The 15,587-nt window shown below is 39.2% G+C and overlaps 1 protein-coding gene across 1 annotated transcript in view; it reads right to left on the bottom strand.

Moving 5' to 3' along the window:
- The window catches only part of nrxn2a (neurexin 2a), a 614,491-nt gene extending 599,253 nt beyond the window's left edge, over positions 1-15,238 (bottom strand). Inside the window, exon 1 of the mRNA XM_073823970.1 lies at positions 14,978-15,238. The gene's annotated coding sequence lies outside the window, so the exon portion shown is untranslated. The remainder of the gene's footprint in view (positions 1-14,977) is intronic.
- Positions 15,239-15,587: the final 349 nt, after the last annotated feature.

Genomic DNA, 15,587 nt, shown 5'->3' with positions numbered 1-15,587 from the left:
ATAATATATGTGACCCTGGACCACAAAACCAGTCATAAGGTTAAATTTTACAAAACTGAGATGTATGCATCATATGAAAGCTCAATAAATAAGCTTTCTATTGATGTATGGTTTGTTAGGATAGGACAATATTTGGCCGAGATACATCTATTTGAAAATCTGGAATCTGAGGGTGCAAAAAAAAAAATCTAAATACTGAGAAAATCACCTTTAAAGTTGTCCAAATTGAGCTTTTAACAATGCATATTACTAATCAAAAATTACATTTTGATATGTTTGCAGTAGGAATTTTACAAAAAATCTTCATGGAACATGATCTTTACTTAATTTCCTAATGATTTTTGGCATAAAAGAAAAATCAATAATTTTGACCCATACTATGTATTTTTGGCTATTACTACAAATATACCCCAGCGACTTAAGACTGGTTTTGTGGTCCAGGGTCACATATAGTGTATTAGCAGAATAATGGTTATATAGTAAATGTTAATAAAATTAAACAAGTGTTAAGTGTTTTAAACAAGTGAATTGTAAGCGATGTGAACGTGACTTCACGAGACAAATGATGAGCATATAGACAACAGAGAGAGACTTAAATTCATTGCTTTAATTTCCAACATGTGCTCATTCATGGCTGTATTATTTATTTCATGCAAAGTTACATCTTTATCGGGGAAGAACATGAAAAATATCTTGTGACCTTGTGAGTTTGTCACCATTTCTTAGAGCTAAGCCGCATAAACTAGCTACATATCAGGCATTTATGTCACATCTAATATCAGCATTAATGGCTGTTATGTTAAATAAAGTTCACTAATTACAGCTAAGCAAGTGCTTTACCTATGCACGCTGTTGTTGTCTTGTCTCCCCTCAGACATGCCGCAATGGCAATCCTGCCAGCAATTCGGCGTTTATCGGTGACTCCGATATTACAAAACTGATATCCTAATATGGTAAAATGCTTAAATATCGGTAAATCAATATATCGGTTGATCTCTAGTAGTGTTGTCACGGTACCAAAATTTCAGTATTCGGTACCAATACCAGTGAAAATCCACGGTTCTCGGTACCAATTTCGGTACCAAAGTAAAACACAATTAAATTAATTGAACAACACAATTTTTTTATTAATAAAGTTAAAGAAAAATAAAATGTGCAAAACCCAATGTCATTCATTATACTTATCTAAATTTAGTTTCAGGTTTTTCCAAGTAATAATAAAAGTATTTCAAGGATTGTAAACATTTTAATTATTAAATAACAACTAAATAAATTACAGGCATTCAAAAATTGTACACAAGCTTAATCCAAAAGTTTGTTTCTGCTGCTTATAAAAACATCTGTATGTTAACTGTTGTCTTGTTTAGAGTTTGCTGGGGTGTTTCATGATCTTCCTCAATCTGCAGCTGTAAAAAGAAAATATAACACATTTAAGTAAAGCAGTGGGCTAAATCTGACCAGATGCAACATTAGATCATTGACACCAGCAAAAATATTAATTTTCAGTAAATAACAAACCTCAGCTTTTATAATAAATTTAGATAAGATTACATATATTAAGTTAGCTGTCTATCACAGATAGAAAATGCAGTATTGAAAACACTTTACAAAACGATTTCATTTGTTAGACAACATGACCTTACAAAAAAAAACAGTAGTTATATGGCAATTATTCTTCTTAAGGTTAGGCTCATTTCAACATTTACTAATCCATAAAATCATGTTAAACTGTTAAACATGAACAAACATGAATGATCATGTGTTTGTATTGAATAACATTTTGAATTAATGTTGTAAAAATATATTGTTCACTTAAGTTTGTTAGATAATGCATGAATTTGATCTTATTGTAAAGTATGACAAAACTAAACTGGAGATCAAACGTGTTTTATTTGACTGTACTTTTATTTAATCCAAACTGCGTTCATATTTAATAATAAAAAGCTTTATGAACCTGCTAGAGTTATCCAGCCAAGAATAAGAACGTTTTCTGACAGACTGATATTAAGCATAATATTAAGACAGACGTTGTTAACGATGCATTTGTACATTCTTTAACACACATATTTTGGATAAACAGGCCTTTTGTGTGTATAAGTAGTACATATATCATGTATTTCTTTTTTCTTTTATCCTAATAAAAATGATGGGAGCGTTAAATAGCCCAAAATCGTCCCAAAGCCCAACATATTAGCGTTAGCCGCTTATGCTAACGATTAACAACATTACAATTCGACATTCAAATTAAAATATGCAATAAAGTTCTTAACAGAAGCTCGAAATATCAAATTAAATTGAAACATACCTTACTTGAACTCTTTCATTTGATCCTGCAGTCGGTCTTCACTGTGTTTTGTTCAGTTTGATGCGTTTCCTTCTTTTGAGAGAACCTAGACGATCTATGATGTTCGCCTTCAGCCGAGAATCGAAAATGTTCGTAGCATGCCTGGCTCTTCCTTGTCAACAAGTGGATTCAGAGCGACCGCATCAGCAGCAGCGCCGAGGAGAGCGCAACTGCGCAGTGCGCACCTTTTAGATAGCGCGTCAAGAACCGGGTCGACCGGATAGTCGGTACCACCGGTACTAAAGAAAACCTGGAACCGTAACATTTAATTTTTTTTAGTACCGACTTGGTACCGAAGTACCGGGACTTTTGACAACACTAATCTCTAGTGATATGTACTTAATGGTATGCATTTTGCGTCTTGCAAAAAAGTTCCCACAGGCACATTTTCGTCATGAGATCAAATAGGACAAATGCATATGGTGACTCAAAATCATATTCCTCCAATCCGGCCTTCAGGAAGAGACGAGCCCTCATAAATAAAACCAATTTAGGGTGGACCAAGATGACCCAGTATCTGTCATCTTGTCACCAGTTCGCATACTTCCACAGATATTTGAAACAACAAAATGCTTTTTAAAGATAAAAAACACATCCCTCATCCATCACTCTCCATTAGGAAAAAGTTAAATGCCTTGTGTCAATCTGCCCTGACTGATAAAGATAAAACTTCACCGCATATCTGCCTGCAATGTGCATCAAACCATCAGAAACAAAAAGCCCAACCCCAGCAGAAATGGCATCACTCTGCAGAGAGATTTTTTTTCCAACGTGGCATAAATGGCCTTGTAGGCTTTGACTGACTGTCTCTGAGCTTCAGTAGAACGTCACATACTCCATCGGCTTCAAAATCAACAGCCACTGCAGGGAAAAAAGCAGTACGCGAGCAGCTATTACAGTGAGGTGCCACAGGGCACACTACTGAGCCCGCTGCTGTTCTGAACTGCGCCGCAAGAACACAAAACAGCTTTGACCCTTCTTAATCTCTGCCTTTCTCTTTAGTTTTGTTCTGACCCGTGGGAATTTTGAAACGACTGGGACGCATTCAGGTGAAGTTAATCGGATCTATAAGAACACTGTCATCACTCAGATGAGTGGGCCCTGCCAGCCGGCAGTAGCCTTCAGGGACACTGTCCCATAACTTATGGCAAAACAAGCAACAATGACTACCAAAATCACTTTTAAAGTTTGCAGCAACAGTGCGGGGAGTATTCGTTAGTACTATTAACTACTTATGTAAACTCGTGGCCTCTATGCAGCAGCGAGGGACAAAGGAGCGGGGTGGCACACAGTATGTGGAGCTGTGCACGTTGCAGAACGAGCCTGCGGCGGAGCACTGCAGCTGTCAAGCAGGAGCTCTACCATGCATCCGTGACTGATTACCGAGGGGCCGCAACGTCACACGCTCACGCGACGCAGGCCACCGCAAGATGTGCAGCCGAACTGTTGGGGAACGACAAATTTGTCCTTTATTGTCTTGTTTGAGTCACTGTGAACTGCGGTTAAGCCTGAGGCCCAATGTGTTTTGGGCTCTCCTGCTGAGATTTTAATTTGTTTAGCTAAAATGTTAAATCACAACTTGCGTGCTTTAGGTTACTAATTAATAATAGGGAACTTCTGCTGCATTGGGAATTAATTTTTACACTCCTCTTGAGAATAAAATATCCGGCTGCATGGCTAATAAACAGAATATGTCTCGTAGTGTCTCCTTCAGTTTAATTAGGTCACTTTTTGTCATATGGCTGAATGAATCGTGCCATTTCAGCAGTGGACACAGAACTAATACGATCAGGGCTTTTGCTAATTGGAGCACTGAAAGTCACATGGCTGTGGACTGGAAGTATGCATGCTGACAAATCACTGGCAATCACGCTAACAAAAGGAAGCCATTTTGCATATATCATCATCAGATTTAACAACAACAAGATGGATGCGGGACTGGCGCTGACAGTGTGGCATTTATCGAAGAGCGGGACATACAACGACCCATGCTACTTGATTAGATTGGGCTGCAAATTATCAGAAATGAGTAGGAGGGGTGGAGGTGATTGCAGTGTGCTTAGGCCACCCGGTGCAACTCACACCAGGCAGAAGGCGACTAGAAACCACCTCCGGATGTGTGCGGATCCTCTCCCCCAGCGCTCGGCCACGCTAGCACAGCGGCAATGAGAACAAATGAGTGTGTTGCAGTGCTGACATCAGACTGGCATGGGGACGAGGGAGCCGTGTGACGGCATACCGAAGTGTGGCCTGGAGATGGGCCAGTCATTGCTGGCACAGCGGCGGGCCGCTGCTCCTCTCCGCCTCTGCGCCATGACGGATGGGCGGGCAGACAGCTGTTTAACATCACAAGATTTACAGCCCTCCTGTAGCAGCCGTCAGTCCAACACCTATCAGCCTGAAGTAAATCTCCTGTCTGCTGCTTCTCAGAGAGGAGCGTGAACTGAGGAGCCACTCGAGCAATCGGCTGTTAATCACCTGACCTCTATTGTTCTGCCATAACCGAGGCCAGGCCAACCCCTATCGCTCTCCTCCTGCTCCTCTTTCACTTTCACTCTCTTCTCTCCCCTCCCTCCTCTCCCCTCTTCTGCCTAGGGATGTGTAAGGCTACATATTTTCAAAATTGACTGGTTGGAAGGTTGCCTGAATGACTAGTTGACTAATCGATGTTAAGGAAGCCCTGTATAATTAGGCTTTTTGGGATTCTCCAGACACAAGTTTGTATGGGGCATTAACATAACGCACATCCTTGAATTCAAGACACATCTTAAAATGCTTATGCTTGGAGACTTAAAGTCAGCATGAAAATGGAAATTCGCCCTATTTTTAAAATGCACGTTACTTATCTTATTGCGAATGATTCATCCATGCGTTTAATTTTTTACCAGTTTGAGCTCACAATTTTTAATCAAAATATCATAATTTGATCTTCTGGTGAACGTGCACTGGTCTTGTGTGGTCGTGCACATTTTATATACTTTTTAACCACAAATGCTCACCCTGCACTACCTCTGCAATGTGCGTCCATGTCTTCACACATTACGTTGGAAAGATAATGCGTAATTAGTTCTGTATCTGCGTACTCCAGTTAAAAAAGGTAGGGTAGGGCAAAAAATCTTTCAATATCGTCGTTTCACCTTTTTTGTTAAGGGCGTTTGACTTTCTTTGCGCATTTGCTTTGAGAAAACTGGGTCAGTACTTCTGCCTACGTCACACATGACCTTTCTAATGTGATTAAAAAAAAAAAAATAAATAAATAAAAAAAGTATATAAATTTGCCTTTTTTTGGAAAACGAATGATTGTTTCACTAGATAAGACCCTTATTCCTCAACTGGGATCATGTAGAGTATTTTGAAGCTGCACTGAAACTGCTGATCTCCATTGAACTATATAGATAAAAATTCCGAATGTTTACTTTGAAAACCATACAAGACTTGACACAATGACCAAAGATCTGCGAGTTGCTCCAAATAGGATGGATTTAAAGACTCCATTTCAAAAGTACTGCAGCTAAAAATAATAAGTCTACATAAACTAGTCGACCAAGTAAACTAGTGACCCTATTCCTGCTTCCCTTTTACAATCTTTCTATTTTTCCCTTCATCTCTCAGTTGCTTTGTAATCCACATCCCCTGTGCGCTGCTGGGAGGTCACTGGGCATGAGGAGGTGGATCAGCAGTGGCTGTGAATGCCGCAGTGTAAAGTTACATGCTCCGGAGGCTTGCACAAGCCCGCACTGGATAACACTTCCGCTCTGATGGAATTGCGGACAAACACACACAAATGCTTTTATCATGAAGGAGTTATTATTATTACTACTACAGTAATCTAATGATATTTTCTATCCCCTAAACCTACCTTAATTATATTTTATAATTTAGAAGTAGTGGTTTAATTAGAGCACAGTGATGCCCTTTACAGGCATCATAGCTGGTACACAATTTGCATGGCAAGACCCTATTAAGAAAAGTCTGTCCTCCAAGATGCTCATGTCTTTCTTTCTTCAGTCATAAAGAAATTGTTTTTTGAGGAAAACATTTCAGGATTTCTCTCCATATAATGGATATGTATGGTGCTCCCAAGTTTGAACTTCCAAAATGCAGTTTAAACACAGCTTTGAAGGGCTCTAAACAATCCCAGCCGAGGAAGAAGGGTCTAATCCAGCAAAACAATCGTTTATTTTCGAAACAAATTGACAATTTATATACTTTTTACTTCAAATGCGTGTCTTGTCTCATCTCTGCGATGCGCAGTTGTAGTCTGTGTAATCCGGGTCAATACAGTTAGGGTATGTTGAAAAACTCCCATCTTGTTTTTATCTTCATCCTACAATGCTGTTTTACCTTTTTTTTGTAAAGGGAGGGAGCTTGATCATCTTTGTATGTTCACTTTGTAAACACTGGGTCGGTACTTCTGCAGCGACAATTTTTAAGACATACCCTAACTGTATTGACCCGGATTACACAGACTATGCATGCGCGTCGCAGAGACGAGATGAGCATTTGAGGTAAAAAGTATATAAATTGTCAATTTGTTACGAAAATAACCGATTGTTTCACTAGGTAAGACCCTTCTTCCTTGGCTGGGATCGTTTAGAGCCCTTTGAAGCTGCATTTAAACTGCATTTTGGAAGTTCAAACTTGGGGGCACCATACATATCCATTAAATGGAGAGAAATCCTGAAATGTTTTCCGCAAAAAAAAACAATTTCTTTACGACTTAAGAAAGAGAGGTTGAGTACATCATGTGTAAATTTTTGTTCTGAAAGTGAACTAATCCTTTAAATTTACTCCCTCCAACACTGGTGGCTACATTCTTACACATGCAGACAGACAGCTTTGGCTGTTGTTTCATGTCTTGCAAATTTTTTGAGCATCTACAAACATTTCCAAGAGAACCCCCACTTTTCTGTCTGTATTAGGCTTTCCAATAAAATAAAGGTAAAATGTTTTGCACTAAATACCTAGATAAACCGCTCAATAAAATGAATAAACTTAATCGTTTCCTTGCCCTAGAAATGCCTTAAAGCTATGTACAATGAGTTATGCTGTTTTTAGGATTAGTATTCATTTTAAAACATTGATGTCTGGGGATATTTTTTAAAAACAAGATGTTTCTGCAGTCGCCATGGCAGGATGCCCCAAAGACAACAGACGCTTTGATTGTGAGCACACAATGACTTTGGAATAATGGAGGACGTTCTGGCACAAACCAGGCCTTAACATCAAAAATACAGAGAATATGCAAAACTATGGAAAACTACGGAAACCTGACCCGGTTAAAGCCATCTGCTATGCAACTATGCAAATGCGGTGTAAACAGAGCACGACTACGGTGGAGTGGGGGAAATAAATTGGAGGGCAGGTCACGTGACCTTGCACTTCGTTTATAAGACAACAGGAAGGCTAGGTCACACGTAGAGCGAAGCATTTACTCTGCTCGCATCTGCCCACCCCTCCTCCTACTCGCTCTGGCATCTGGCACCTTCTCCTACTCTGTAATGCCAGGTAATTACCTACCCTATCTGTTGCTGCTTACCCATTCTACCTACTCTCAAAACATTCAGGAAAAGCAGTGGGCTCCTTTAATTATCTGCTTTCTGCATCACTCTGGAAGGCGTCCAAGTCTTTCCCCCCGGACCGCCTCAAAATAAATCAGGGATTCATACCAAAAACAGCCACTCGTGTCCATAGCACAGCATTATAGTATGTGTCGTGGAGTACTGCGGTTCAAGCAACACAATGTAATCTGCAGCTTCAAAGGCTGTCTGGGCAACTAGCGAGACTGACCTGGACCTCTTCTAATGATAAGTGCCTAAGCGGCCTTAATCACTGGTTTCACACCACTGCGAACGTGTGCGGTGTTTGAATGCTTCTCAATGACCTGAGGTCCATTAACAATTCATTTGGGTTAGCAAGTAAAGTTCATCCGATGCCAATGAGCGAAATGGAAAGGAGGGTACAAATAAAAAAAAATTACTTCCCTGGAGGTGGAAACAGACACGAGGATCTCAGCGGTGACCTTTTTCCCAACTTATCATCATCCGGAGAAGTGATCCCTAGTGTTTTTTTTTCTCTTGCTTTGGCTGGCATGGGGACTGAGTCACACGTCAGCCTGGATTAAAAGCTGCCCGGTACTCCAGGCCGTGTGTTGCCTTAAGAGAGACCGCGTGTTTGTGCGCGTGGACGAACTGTGCATGCGTGACCTTGGACCTTGATAGAGCGGGCATGACGTGTGAACACTGTGTGACCGTGTGCGTGTGTGTGCGCGTGTCTAGCGGCTGCCATGCCGTTCCGGCACCTATACCCATTCTCCGCACTCTTCTTGGTATCCCAATTCGCTTCAGCCTGAAAAATAACTACATACACTATGTCTGGGTTGATTTCTAGACCCCCTAGTGACTTAGGAGACACAAGCAATTAGCTATGAGCTCACACAGACACAGTCATGTGACTCAGCTCAGCACAAGGGCCTTTCCTTGACGCCATTCCTTCATCATCAACACTGCAGAATACAGGACAAATAAGTGAGTTCTACCAGACAGAGGGGCAGCTCCTCCGGAGCGCTAGGCATGCAGCCTTCTTCCCAGACATCAGTGAAACACTCTGAAGTTGTGGATGTCTGGCCTCCCTTAGGGTGGATCATTCCTTCACCCTCCACAGCATCAATAGACGGCCGTCCGCACTGAAAGGGAGACTGTACATGTATTGCACATCAAGGATCTGTCCATGCAAGAAGTGCTGAAAAGCGAGACAGCCAAATAGCAGGAGTCTGGCGAGTGAGTCAGAAAGCAAACGGAGACAAAGCCTGATTCTTTCTGGAGCTCGTTTTAGTATGTGTTCCTGTGACTGCGATGGGATGGATCTGTGTCACATGCTATCAGGAAGTAATGATAGCCTGCAGCATTATTAGAAAGATTAAAAGAAAGACTTTCGATGTAGCCAATATGCTAATGAGGTGTCATACAGCTGTACAATTGCGTAAAAAAAGGAGCTGTCGAGGTTAACATTCTGAATGATACTCTAGATGATATTGAGTTTAACCTTATAAGAGATGACCAATAAACGGATGTTATTAAAATGGCATAGCAACCCCGACTTATATCTTTCATGGGTTTTCTACTACGTATTAAGCCATGTGTTATTTTTTTTTAAAAATCCACATCGTTTTACATATTTTGGGACTATTTGGCCACCATTGTGATGCAAAATGGTTGCACTCGGTTAAATAAAATAGTGATACGATGACCACAGCTACTAAAAGAGCTTACAGGTGGTGATGGATATAAGCATATGCTTAAACCAAATGCCATACCATTGATTTTCCCCACAAGGAGTCTAAATGCCTCTGGATATCGAGTGAAATCCACGCTGAGAAACTCCTTTAGTGTTTCTTGCATTTCTTGTTTGTAAGCTCTTTCAGTAGCTGTGGTCCACTAAAAGCCTCAAAGGCATCAGGGCTAAAGTGGAGAGAATAAAGACTTGAGAAAGTTTTATTTGTCCACAGGCATCTTCTCATTCTTTTCTCCTCTTCTTATCACTAGGAAAAGCGTTGAAGACTGACAGCGCTTCTCTTGTTGCCCTTCAACTAAAAATTACAACCGAAAGCCGCACAATGAGGTATTGTATCAGTATTTTATATTCCAAGTTGTTTTGCAATAAAAATAGCAACAGGTAGTGGCAGTTTCTCATGAAGTGATGCCATTTTACATCATCGAATAATAATGGCACCCTCATTGTGTAAAATGTATATTAAACTATGTGGATTATTTAATAACAGAAGTCTTTCATAGATTTTCTACTATATATTTCAGCAAGATTTTATATTAAGATTTTATAGATTTTATATTAAGATTGGCTTAATATAATTTACGTTATATTAAGCCATATATGTGACACTGGACCACAAAAACAGTCGTGAGTAGCACCGGTATATTTATAGCAATAGCCAACAATACATTGTAGGGGTCAAATTTATAGATTTTTTTTCTAGGATATTAAGTAAAGATCATGTTCCATGAAGATATTTAGTAAATTTCCTACCTTAAATATATCAAAACTTCATTTTTAATGTAATATGCATTGCTAAGAACTTAATTTGAACAACTTTAAAGGCGATTTACTCAATATTTAGATTTTTTGCACCCTCAGATTACAGATTTTCAAATAGTCATTTCAATATCTCAGCCAAATATTGTCATATCCTAACAACCCATACATAAATGAAAATCTTATTTATATATGTATAAAAATTGTCCATTATGACTGGTTTTGTCGTCCAGGGTCACACATGTCTGAATACCTGGGGTTCTCTTTAATAAATAAATAAAACACTTAAATAGGAAAAAAGTGAATTTAGGCATGATAACATTATATGTATTAAAATAGACATGAATTTTAAGAAAATATTACATTTTATCAAAATTGTTAGCTAAATACAGTGTTATTAAATTGATTTAACTTTTTAATTTCTTTGATTAACTGTCTTTAAAAATACTATCAATGTAAAAATAGGGGATAAGTGCATTCACAATTTAATTTGCATGTTACTACTTTTTTTAATGTAATTTAATTTATCAAGACTATCCACTATTATAGCCAATACCGATAAATTAAAATAAATATTATATAAATAAATATGCAAATATAAATATAGAAATTCTCAAACTATTTAATATATGTTAATACAAATTGGTTTTAAATACGTAGACCAATTTGTGATTGGCTACAATGCAAAATAAATATATTTATTTATTAATACATTGATGCACAAGCGTAGACTTAAATAGAATGCTATAATTGACAGCCCTAATAGCAAACTCAATTAAAAATTATGCAGTCCTAATGTATCATACTGCATCTTTTCCTTTTGTTATGTGCTCATCTCGCATTAATAATTAAATAAAAGTATAGATCATCATGCAGCTAGTAAGCCTAATTCACACCCAGCATGAGCATAACAATGGAAGACATCATGAGGCAATGTTATGATGAACCATCATCATGCTAATTGCAAAATGCTTTAAAAAGTAATTAATTAAGCAGCGCGCAAATAATCTGACAACTTGTCAGTTACCCAACACTGGGTCACTGTGCAAGCTGCATCGGGCAAAATTCAATCCTAACGTGGCTAAATGTGGCATTTCCTTCAAATTGGTTCCTCATACACAAATGCCAAAGGACAGCACAGAAGGACGAAGAATGAAAAAACAGCACGCTCACAAACCACCCAGTCAACCTTCGTGTGTACAGACAGGGGAGAGGAAAAAAAAAGAAAGAAAGGAAGACCACCTGTCCATCAGGAAAGCCACCAGCTTTCCATCCTCCCCCTCCTTTCTCGGTATCTCTGAGTCCAATGACGGCCAGCGATACTCCTTATCAGCTGGTGAGATGAGATTTAGTTCCAGGCCTAACACTCATGGGAGGCCATTGATAATGCTGGTCCCCCCTTCTGCTCTCCTCTCATTTTCCTGAAGTGGGACCTGCCTCGCCTGGCCAAATCCACACCGAAACCATGACAGCAACTGCAAAACTGATTTCGAATCAGTGTAACTGGGTGACATACCATGTTCCAGCTATGGGTGAATACGATGAGCCATGCAAAACCCAGATGTGCAGCCTGGCAGTGGGTATCCCCTTAGTAAAATCCCCTCTTTTTCTCATTGCTACCTGGAAGGAAAGCTAGGTCAATCTACCGGTGATGGGCTGTGATGTTGTTTTGACATCCTTGCTGCTGCATAGCCGAATGAATAATCGATGGTGCTTGAAAACAGAAGGCATTTGATTTTTTCTCATTATTATAGCACGGTTTTAAAAACGCTCATGAAACTTTCATGGTTTATAGGTACAAAGCTGGAATCGGCACAGAGCGGCTAACATGTTCAAAGCAGTGTTTTTTCCATTACTGACCCATATCCCCATGGCTAGGAATCATTTAATGGTCTTCATGCACAGAGCAAAACCATCTGCATCTTTGTGTCCACATTTTTATTGCCTCATAAATGGCTGCATATAACTGTCGGACTAACCTATTACGCTGACAGACAGCAACTATTATGTGATATTGATCGCTCAAGCCTTTCAATAACAGCAGTCCTGTCGATTTGATCAACCGGAGTTTGTCTAGAGCGTGTCTCGGTTGTAAACTTTAGAAACGTAAGTCCGAATACGGCCTACATTTATCAAGACTCAATTTGACTGATTCACATAAGCAGTTACTACGCAAGGGACTCGTATGCAATTAGTGGCGTTAATCATATACTAACATTAAACTGTGAATTTAATTACATTCATGATGTATTGTCGTCCACAGCCGGTGCTACTGGATTTTCACACACCGGAGCCCAGAAAGATTTATCTGACACCAGCTCGCAATCGAGTTATCCTCAGTTCTTCAGCCCTGGCTGCCCTGCCATGGAACAGTTGGTGATAGAGCTAATAGAGGGTTGCAACATGGCAACAGCAGAAAAAGACAACAGATGTTCAAGAGGGCGATACAAAAAAAGGATTAAAACGTGGTGTTTTAGAGGCTTCGTTCTTTAGATGTGCTGATGTCCGTTAAAACTGACCAGCGTACAGTAGAAGACCTTATAAAATTAGCCCACACTCTTAAAAATAAAGGTTCTTTATTGGGAATCGATGGTTAGATGGTTTCATCCATTAAACCTTTCAAATGCTGAAAAGATTCTTTATAGTTGAAAAAGGGTTTTTAGATTTTTAAATGGTTCTTTTAAGAACTGATTACTGAAAAAAATGTTTCTTCCATGGCATCACTGCAAAAACACCCCTTTGGAGCTTTTATTTTTAAGAGTGCAGGCAAGAAATGTTAATTTGATTATCATTTATTCACCCTCATGTTCAAAACCTATTTGGATTTCTTCCAGTGTAACACAAAATGACAAAAAGGATACATAAAAGAATAAAAATAAGTAAGTAAATCACAACAGAAGTATCAAGGGCAACATTTTACAATACGATTTGTAAAGGAACTAACAACGAAAAACACTTGCAAAGCATTTATTAGTCTTAGGTTGTGATGTTAGTTTTAAAGTGTAGTAATATTTAGAGTCAAAAGTTGCATCTGTTAATATTGTTTAATGAACCTGGTCTAACAAGAACTAACACTGAACAGTTGTATTTATGTGACCTGGACTACAAAACCAGTCTTAAGTAGCACAGGGATATTTGTAGCTCTAGCCAAAAATACATTGTAAAATGATCAATTTTTCTTTTATGCCAAAAATCATTTTGCAAAATTCCTACTCTAATCAAAATTCATTTTTGATTGTTAATATGCATTGATAAGAACTTCATTTGGACATCTTTAAAGGTTTTTTTTTTTTTGCACCCTCAAATTCCAGATTTTCAAATTGTTGTATCTTGACCAAATATTGTCTGAACAAATCATACATCAATGTAAAGCTTGTTTATTCAGCTTTCAGATGATGTATCGGACCCTCATGACTGGTTTTGTGGTCTGTGGATACATATTAACTAATATTAATGAAGAATAAAAAAAAAAAAAAAAAGAGTCAAATATATTGCTAATTGCTAGTTAACGCATTACGTAATGTTATTTAATGGAACCTTATTTTTACAATTAGTTACTGTACTTGATTAATCAGTTGATCCAATTCACATAACTACACAAAAAAGACTGATCTGTTACTCAAGTTCAACTCAGTGCTAGGGAAGATTATCACTGAAAAATAGCTGAAATTTCAGTCTGTTCATCAGGGAAGTGCTATTTTATGATTGCAGAATAACTGCATGATTCTTAGAGCTTTCATGATACTTTTTTTGGTAATTTCAAGCCATTCCGCTCAATATCTTCAGTCATGATTCACTGTCATTATTTGGAGAAAAGATACCAGGAGATCCTTAAATATGCCTTCCACGAAAGAAAAGAAAATCATTTGGGTTTGTATCAACATGAGAGTACGTAATGACATCATAGTTGAGTTGCCTGGGAACAATTTTAATGTGACTTTCAACATAAAATTATTATGTGATGAACTGGACTCCCAGAACTCGTAAATGACGATGCATAAAAGAGCCTGAACCTTCTCAAAATATTCGATGTGTCTCTATAACACTCTCACAGGCCTCGGCTGTCAATTCCAAGTCATCCAAACAATTTATTCACACCATATGTTAACATGTAGCCCGTCCTTTGTGAACTTGTTCCAAGGGTCAGATGGACATACCCTTTGAAAATTCGTTCCACGAAAACAAACATTTTGTCAACATCGGCATTCGAAGAATAAAACAGCCGCTTACCCAAACAAATGGCTGTTTTATTCCCACGGCTTTTCCATTTCTCTCCCTCTCTCTCTCTGTATCGTGCATCTGAGAGCCGCACATGGCATGACTCGAATGAGGGCAAATCAATACACACAGCGCCCGTTAGTAACGCTACGCTGGCACGCAGGTGTTCAAACCCATCACCAATGAGCAATATATAAAAAGCCACACACTTCCGAGGGCTCAACAATAACACAGAACAGACAACAACATCTTCGCTTATGAGTCAACACCATACGCTTACTTCCCCAGCCCCGCGCATCACCTGCATTTCTGAAAACACATATTGTGATGACAAAGGCATCTGCAGAGACACAGAAGTGCTCCTACCTGTGTTTGTGGCTGAAAGTGAGCGCGCTTTATCCTCACTTCTCACTGGAAATTCTCCGTTTGTCTTTTGTATAGTCCAGAGACGCGAAATGCGGCGTTTGCCCTCCCCTTTCACTTCCGTACAGACGACGGCTGTATGAGCGCGTCAAGCTGCTCCACCTGCATGAAACGCCACAGCAGCTCTGCCGCTCTATGCGCGTTCTCCCGGTGGCGGTTATGGGCGCGAAATGAGGGCGCGGTCAGTGGAACACCTCACCAATCATCCCGCGCGAGCACTTCGCCTTCCAGCCTCACCGACGACACGATGACTGCGGCACCGCTGTCTCAATGTGACTTACTTTATCAAAATCTGGACCACCGACTATGTCCAGTAAGTAACTGCGTCTCATCTGTCCCCCTACTGTCCCTTAATCCGTTTAGACCAGAGGTTCCCAATCCCAACCTTTACTGTCTGCCGAAACTAAAATATTTACATTAAACACTCTTTGTAATTTAAATAACAGTTCTTACCGCTCGGTAAATATTATGAATAATAAAATGAAAGCAGTTTGATCATTATCTATTTGCTATTTATGTTTAGTTTAATGTTACATTGCATTTAAACAGTTTT

This window comes from Garra rufa, chromosome 19, assembly GCF_049309525.1.
Source record: "Garra rufa chromosome 19, GarRuf1.0, whole genome shotgun sequence".
Classification (NCBI taxonomy): Eukaryota; Metazoa; Chordata; class Actinopteri; order Cypriniformes; family Cyprinidae; genus Garra; species Garra rufa.
This window is presented reverse-complemented; position numbering and strand designations above follow the sequence as displayed.